This window comes from Papilio xuthus, unplaced genomic scaffold (genome assembly GCF_000836235.2).
Source record: "Papilio xuthus unplaced genomic scaffold, Pxut_1.1 DF827714.1, whole genome shotgun sequence".
NCBI lineage: Eukaryota > Metazoa > Arthropoda > Insecta > Lepidoptera > Papilionidae > Papilio > Papilio xuthus.
Window position 1 is genome coordinate 4,515,521 of NW_013530935.1, and position 7,981 is coordinate 4,523,501.

The window sequence follows — 7,981 nt, forward strand, 5'->3', positions numbered from 1 at the left end:
AGTGGAAAAGTATTTTTAATCTATGAGAAAATATTATTTCGAAATGTTGGTATACTGTCAAATAGTCATGCACATAAAATTGTTTGTCAAATTAATGTGTTTACTGTACAAAGTTAAATAAGACTTTTTAAATACGGTTTGTGAACAATTTAAAATTAAGAGTGTAAGCCAAAAGTAAATTTATCAACAAAATAGATGAAACTTTCGAAATCTCTAAACTTCAAATCAAAGTGAACATAGCAACGAATGTCTTGGCGCCAGCGGAACTCAACATAGGCCATAGACAATTTTTGAGGTTGGCACTGCTGCAGTAACTACGTGGTCGCAATATTACGGAAATGTAAACATGCACAGATAATTCTTAGTTAATTTTTCCATATTTGGTGCTTAGAGTTAAACATTTTAGGCTTATCATTATACTCTTTCAAAATAACATACATCTGAGTTAATATCTGATTACTAACGCTACTACTGCAAGATTTTTATTTTTTGTCACTGTAGTGAAGATAGGCAAAAGCGTCACCGAGTGCTGTAGAATTCAAGTCTGTTAATGGCGGACGCTAATAATTTTGGAAGTTTCGTGATTCTATTGTTCTGTTTTTGAATATTTCATCTATCTATAGATTAGGGTATGAGTTTTGCAATCAGTGATCGCATCGGTAGTGTTGTAAATGTGAAAGTGATATGAAATGTTCAGTGTGAACATGACAAAAGCGCCCGCTAGATATGTAACCTTTTCCATAACCTCGTTTACGCCAATGGAGTAGATATGTGATCGATGTGTGTGCGTCGGTGAACGATTTTTCGTCAGTTTCGCGTTACAATTTGTGCAGTTATTGGGCATAATAGTGATGGAAGTGTCCGCGTCGCGGTTTTGCAATCCGACGCCCGTTTTCGATGTAACGTAAGTGAGCCGGTCGATCGCTAGAGCGAGTGTAAGCAGGGACGGCCGCTACCAGCCGAACATGGCTGCGACGCAGGCAGAGTCTCAGCGTAGCGAAGTGAACGTAGATCAGAGTCCAACGGAGCAGCTCGGTGAATCGCGGAGCGCTCTATTACAAAACGGCACTGACAAGAGCGTAGGGCGCGTTCCGCCCGATGGCGTTGTGAACACAAAGAGTAAATCGCCGATGTCGGCCGATCCGGGACAGCCACGCGACGGTGGCGAAGCGCCCGGCCACGACCGGAGCGGCGAGAGGCCGGGGCCGGACCAGTACGGCCAGTATCGATACCCAGAGGGCGCAGACCCGTATTATGCTGCGAGGCCTGGATTTCCCGGCAAACCGCGGCCGCCGCCGCAGCAAAGGTTCTTTCCGGGGCAGCCTGCGTCACAGGCACCAGGCCCGACGCCTACACTCAATTCGTTGTTGCAATCGAGCGGTGCGCCGCCACACCGCTACCCTAATAGCTACGAACAGCCGCCGGCGGGCTACGGGCCCGCGCCCGGCTGGCCACCGCCGCGACCTATGCCTCCCTATAATCCCCAAGGTGGACCTTACAGAAATTCTACGGTGAGTTCATATTTTACGATACAGTATTACTTCTAACTAAGTTTAAGATACTTATAAGCCAATTATACCATGACAAAATAACTAAATTACTGTTTACTGATTAAGTATAAAATACTAAATTTTCATACTAATTGTAAAGGTTTATATGAAGTTCCAAGCTACTAAAGTTAAGAATTTTACAAAAAACTGGAAAACTTATTCATATTAATTGATAAGACTATTTTCTTTTTCTTTTTTTGTACATTTTGTGCAGGGAAACATTCTGAATATTTTTTTTTCATCTCCTTAGCATCTCATTTAATTTTAAAACTTAGATGGTGATGTCTTCGAAGACAGCATTAGTAATTATTTTTTTGTAATTTTAATCATCAGATTGGTTATGCAGTTTTCCATTCATTCCAACATTTATTCAATTCTAAACTTTAGGCACTATTTGTGATATGTTTATATGAAAAACTTTAATTACATATTTTATCAATATTAATTTAAAGTTAAATTGCCATTATGTTGAACATAATATCTAGGCGTCTTAGTAGCGTGTATTTTTTGCAGTCCCTTTATCCCGTTATTTATTATAAAATATTGTTATTATTTCCTAGAAATGAATAGATGTTGGTGGAAATTTTTTTTCTTAAAATTTATTGTTGGCCTTTTATTAAAATTATTTATACCAAGAAATTTACCATATTGAAAGGAAATTAAATAATACTTATCAAGCAATTTCATCTTTTTAACATGTTTTATTTACTTTGGGTAACATAATTTTGCTAATATTTTTAATGCAAAAGTTGGGATGAATGGATGTTGATATTTATCTCCAGGAAGGATAAATTGTTGAAATTTATCCTTCCGTATTGAAATTATTTATGGATGTAGAATTCTAAAGAACAATATCATGGTCGCTTTCATCTAATATTATCATTATCCAGCCGGTGCTTAAAAATGAAAACCCTGTAATATAAGTGAAAAAGTAGTATATAGGCAAAAAATTTGATGTTTAGTAACATCAAATTTGCTAAGTATAAAATCCTAGATTTTATGTACAGAATTATTTGAGATATTTATAGAGATTGAACTATTAAATGTTAGTTTATAGTTAGAAAAAATTTAGTTTTCTCCAATTTTGTTAATTGTATGGAAGATAACATGCAGTCGAGAAACTCTGTATGCGCAGTATTTAAAAAACAAACTTAATAGCCTATGTGTTCTTCCTGACTATGTTCTACATCTATACCAAATTACAGCAAGTGCCATGTAGCCGTACGGGAGACAACTTCAAATAAATATCCATCCATCCATTGAAAAATTCATATTTATAATATTAGGAAGATTTTTTTGCCAGTGTGGTGAAGAGGTTGCAATCTCCTGTTAGCTAATTTATAAATTTTTTTATGTGGGGTTTTCCTGTTGCAGAGAGTTGACTGTTTTCATCATTGATACTTTGTTGATATTAACTTGACAATAGATAAACTACTGAAAGTAGACTGTTCTTGGGAATCTACATCATCTTATATGTTTGGTGTGCGGGCACTACAGCCAATTGTCACTTTAGTACCATTTTAGTTTATTCTTAGTAACATCAATTGCCTTATTTAATACTTGTAACCTCAATTGGCTTGATAAATCTGTTAAATGTTTAAACAAATAGAAAAAACACTATGGCAATTATTGCATCAATATAAAAATAATAATTGCAACTTGAAAGTTTTATTTCCATATATTTTAAAGCGTGTTTCACCACCTTTTTTACGAGGAATACTAGACACATGGTGTTTCTTTCAATGATTATGTTGATGGTGATGATTGGCGAAGTTATCTCATTCTGATGGCAATGGGGTCTATGGATAGTAGTGCATCTTTTTTAATGTAGTACTTTGTGTTAATAAACCATATGGTCTAAACTAAGAGAAAAGTGATTATGACAATAAATAGTCTTAGAACTTAGAATGAAACTCAATCAATATAGGTACTTGTAGGCTCAACATATTTATTGTTACAGCGAGTAGGTGACTAATTATGTAGTAACCTATATTTATAATTTAGGAATTAGAGTTGAATTAAAAATTAATTTCCAGTTTTCTTGGTTTGTCCTATTAATACAATTATGCATAATTGTACAGTGTTCACTCTTGACATATCCATTTACACGTTTTTGCTGTCTCCATTACCTATAATAGCCACTCCATTGAAATGCACCGCTACCTTTATACGAGTTGTTAAACGCGAAAAAAAAATGTAAAAAAAGCATTCACGGAGGAAATAACAAAGCTGGTGGGCCGCCGCTTGCGGATATAAAAACGAAAGCGTACGGCGATAGTGAAAGTTTGATGTGTAGGCAAATATTACTCGCTTTCAGGCGGAGATTTGTGCGTTCGCCTCTCAGCAACGGAACGGGGTAAAGGCAAACGCTAGGAGCGCAAGCCCGCGCATACATTATGCAGCAGCAGTGTTGCCATCGAGTGAATGGAGCATGACATCTGACGGGTGTTTCTAACACGACAACCACTTGAAAGGGTTCCCGTACCGTTTGGTAGACCTCCTTTTTTCTCGTATTTGCCGAATATGTAAATCGTTTAACATCTGCCATGTTTGTTTTATTTGGCGCACTTCTATCTTTGCTAGAGTCTATGTTTTCAGTCTTCGTAAGCCTTTAAATATTCGTATATTAGACAAGCCTTTTAGTCTGTTGTCTCCTTTATATGGGAATGGACGCTACAAAGTATTTGATGTTGTCGGATATGTTACATGTTTCTAGATTTTCTGTTGCAATTACAACCAAAGTAATTGTTGCTTAGCTTCGTCTGTTAATTTCTTCTTTCTTTTTCTAATAAATTCGAGTCTTGATAACGCCATAACATAATCCGAAAATTCCTTTCTTTGGCCGCATTTTCATACGGGCAAACCTATTTTCATTATTCATACGGACTAATGATTTTGGAAATATGATAGAAAAGAAAAATTATGGAATCAAGTACTATACCAAACATACAAACTAAGTGCTGAGGTAGATGCGGCTGTAAAAGCCCGCAGAACATAAGCCGTCCTTCTCGTCCGTATTTGTAATCATAGCGATTCGATTGCGGCATTCTACACATTCCATAAAACAATGCATCGGCCACGTGGCCACACTTTAGAGTTCACATTCAAGGCCGCACGCATTTGTAAGGATGTGCCCGTGTAGGCCGAGCAAGTGCCGGCTTACGTAACGCCTGGCCCACTTCCCACGCCGGCTCGTACTTCCGCTATGGCCTTTTGATGCAATTAACGGAAATTCAAGTGTCTATTGTATGGTACAACAACTCTTTGTTAGGTTTTTGTGGAGAGACTCAAATTTTTTTTAAGTGCATTGGAGAACATGTGTACGTGATTTTGGAGTTTTAGTAAACGTTGTCTTTTTACAGATCACGTGTTTTTAACCCTATTTTTGATCCAAAATAACAGTCTCAATATCAACAAAGTTAATTAGACCTTATAATATATTCGTAGAACGTGCTCATATAAGAATCCGTCATGTATCGGATGTGCCGATTGTCTCTGAGCGCGGTGACGTTCTGAGCGATTATTTATGAATGGCTGAAACAAACAAGTGGCGTGGAATTAGTAATTTATCTCGGTCCGTTGTTTAGCCGCAATCGTGTTAGATAGTTGTCGATAAGGAGACACGTGGCCGGCGGGTCGTCGACCCGGCACACTCGTGCTCGCCGACAGCTCGGTAATAATAATAAAATGTTTCCGTGCGACTGGTTCAAGGGCGAGCCGCTGATATCGGTGCCCGCTATATTTAGATTTAGCCGTGCGATGCGGATATACAGTATGTTCTTACATTTAATCGACTCTTTCTTTGTGTTTATAAACAAGCTCTTATCTCGACTTACGATATCAACGTATTCAAACGTAATTATTGTAAATGGTACTCGCATCATCCGGGCTTAGGCTCGCATTATCAACTGTACGCTGTCTTTTCAATATTGAAATATACCATTGAGGTAATCATACTGTAGTTACGAAATGATTGTAACATAATTCGGCCGACAACCGACCACCATTAACAAAATCTGTCGATAACATTTATAAGCATTGTCATAGGTTATAGACAGCACTGTGTGACTGTTTTCACTAAGATTTTCTATCACTAGACTTGCTCCTGTCAAATTGATGTACTAAAAAGACAACTGTAGTCTAGTAATTCTAAATGCAATAACTGTATAAACTAACCAAACACCACTTGACAAAATATTTGTAAACATTTTTGAACAACGCTATAGTTGTAATTATGTACTAAACTCGAGAGTAATGACCTGTTAAAATTGGTAGAATATTTGATACGACCTAATTCCAGGTATTACATAGAAATTTCGATTTCGTACTATATTGGTGTAATAACGTTTGCGATTCTCGGTAGGGAGAAGCTCATGATAGTTCATTACCATCGCCGTTCGATATGTATTCTCGCGTCGTGTTTAGGGTGGTACGTGGCTGCTGTGCGTACCGCCCGAGTAAATTTCGCTCTCACTTTCGTATCGCAATAGCGGCGGCGTGTAGGTACATGAAAACGAGATGAATGGGCCCGGCGGAGACCGTTCATTCTCAGTCCGTGATGTGGATTTCGTAAAATCAATGCGAGCCGTCTCGGCCCCGGTCTAGCCGCTAGCCGGCCGACACATTATCTTGACATTGTTATGTATTGTGCTCCAACTAGTATCGACTCGACTAGCTGATAATTTATTGAAATTTAATTTTATCATCAATATTATACATTTTGTCGAATCTTATATAGAAGGTCGAGGTTTTGTTCCTAAACCATAGAGGAAAAGGCAAAACGAAGTGTAAGTAATTTGTGCGCCTGTCATTTTCTCTGAAGTGTCGACATATTAAGTTTGGCTGGTGTTGATGTTTGTAAATGGCATCAACGTTGAACTCACAGAGCTTGTTACTTTCTTGTAAACATCTTAAGAATACGAGATTTGCAACAAAACACTTAAAGATTACAATGATATAAACGTAAGCGGCAAAATCATTAGCATGAGCGTCACACCGACTTTACGAAGCGATGCAGTCGTCGCGCAACCTGCATTCATTCATACAATATATTGTAATGGGGTCGTTAAACCGAACTGACGTCACATAATTGCCGGCCCCCTTCGCCCGGTCGTTGGTTCAAATCAAAATGTCGGATTAATAACGAGGGAAACCTGTGTAGGTCAAGTGCGTTATCAGTTGCGAGCGCGCCGCCGCGGCTCGCACCGTCACCGCCCGTTTTAATTATAGATCGGTGCCGACGTAAATATAACAACGCTAACCGGATTACGTAATAATGCATCATCTTGTTACTTTACGTATTGTGGCATCGTTGAATCACGATAAATAACTACTCGACTTGCCTCTAAAAGTGCTACGTAAAATTTTATTACGACCGTTAGCTAGCCTTCGCAATGCAAACGAGATGACGTAACTTACATCGATAAATGTATATGAATGTAAAAGGGGCCATTGCCAAGGACTTTTCTCGGAGCGTAGTCGAAAGGTAAATGACTCATGCATTCTTACACATATCTACAGTCCTATAATCCGCCGGCGGCGCCGCGCCGAGCCGCGCTACCGCTGAACCTACATTCATATTAATGACGACTCAAATACAAACTCATATCCACGGACTGCGTATGTATCATAAACATTATCTTATTTCAGCTTATAATATTCATAAATTTTTTGTAACTTTCATTTTTGTTGCGTTTAAGTAAAACATGTCGAGCTTACGATTATGTAGTTGTTTGCCAGCCGCATTATATTCTCATACACGAGAAACCTGATATTTTGTTTCTTCCTTCGTTTGCTGTAAGAAAGTAAGAAACTATTTGAATTCAACTTACATGACTAAATTGTGTACTACGCGTAACTAGAGCTAACTGTTTTTTCATCTTTTTTGGCATCTTTTTATTTAGCCAAATGCAATGAATTTTACCTTAGTACTCTTCACAAAGTGCGGATACTCGGGATCCGATTTAAAGTTGACTCATACTTCTAACTTCTTAAAGAGACAAAATAAAAAAAGTTGCGTTAAATACACTTAAATCAATATAAATGTTCTTTAAGAGTTTACAGTTTACGATTTGCGAGTTTTTAAAGCAGGGTCGGGTAGCTATACCGCATCTGCAAAGAGTAGATATATTTCTTTAATCCGTGGCTGTCGGTACACAGTACATAGCGGTGGCGGGCGACTGTACTATACATCTAGGTACATCTACATTAAAAGGTCACGACCGCCACTCTTATGTACCCCGGATAGTATGTACCGAAAGGGAGTTCTTTATTGAACCATCTTGGGTGGGAAAGGGGTCGCTTTATTAGGTCAGTAACACTTGTAAATTTGTTTGTTTACACTTGTTGCGCATGTATTCCAATGTGTAATGTTTTGGCTGTTTTAGTTTATTAATTATGTTTTTAGCATTGTTTAAATTGTGTCTTATTCT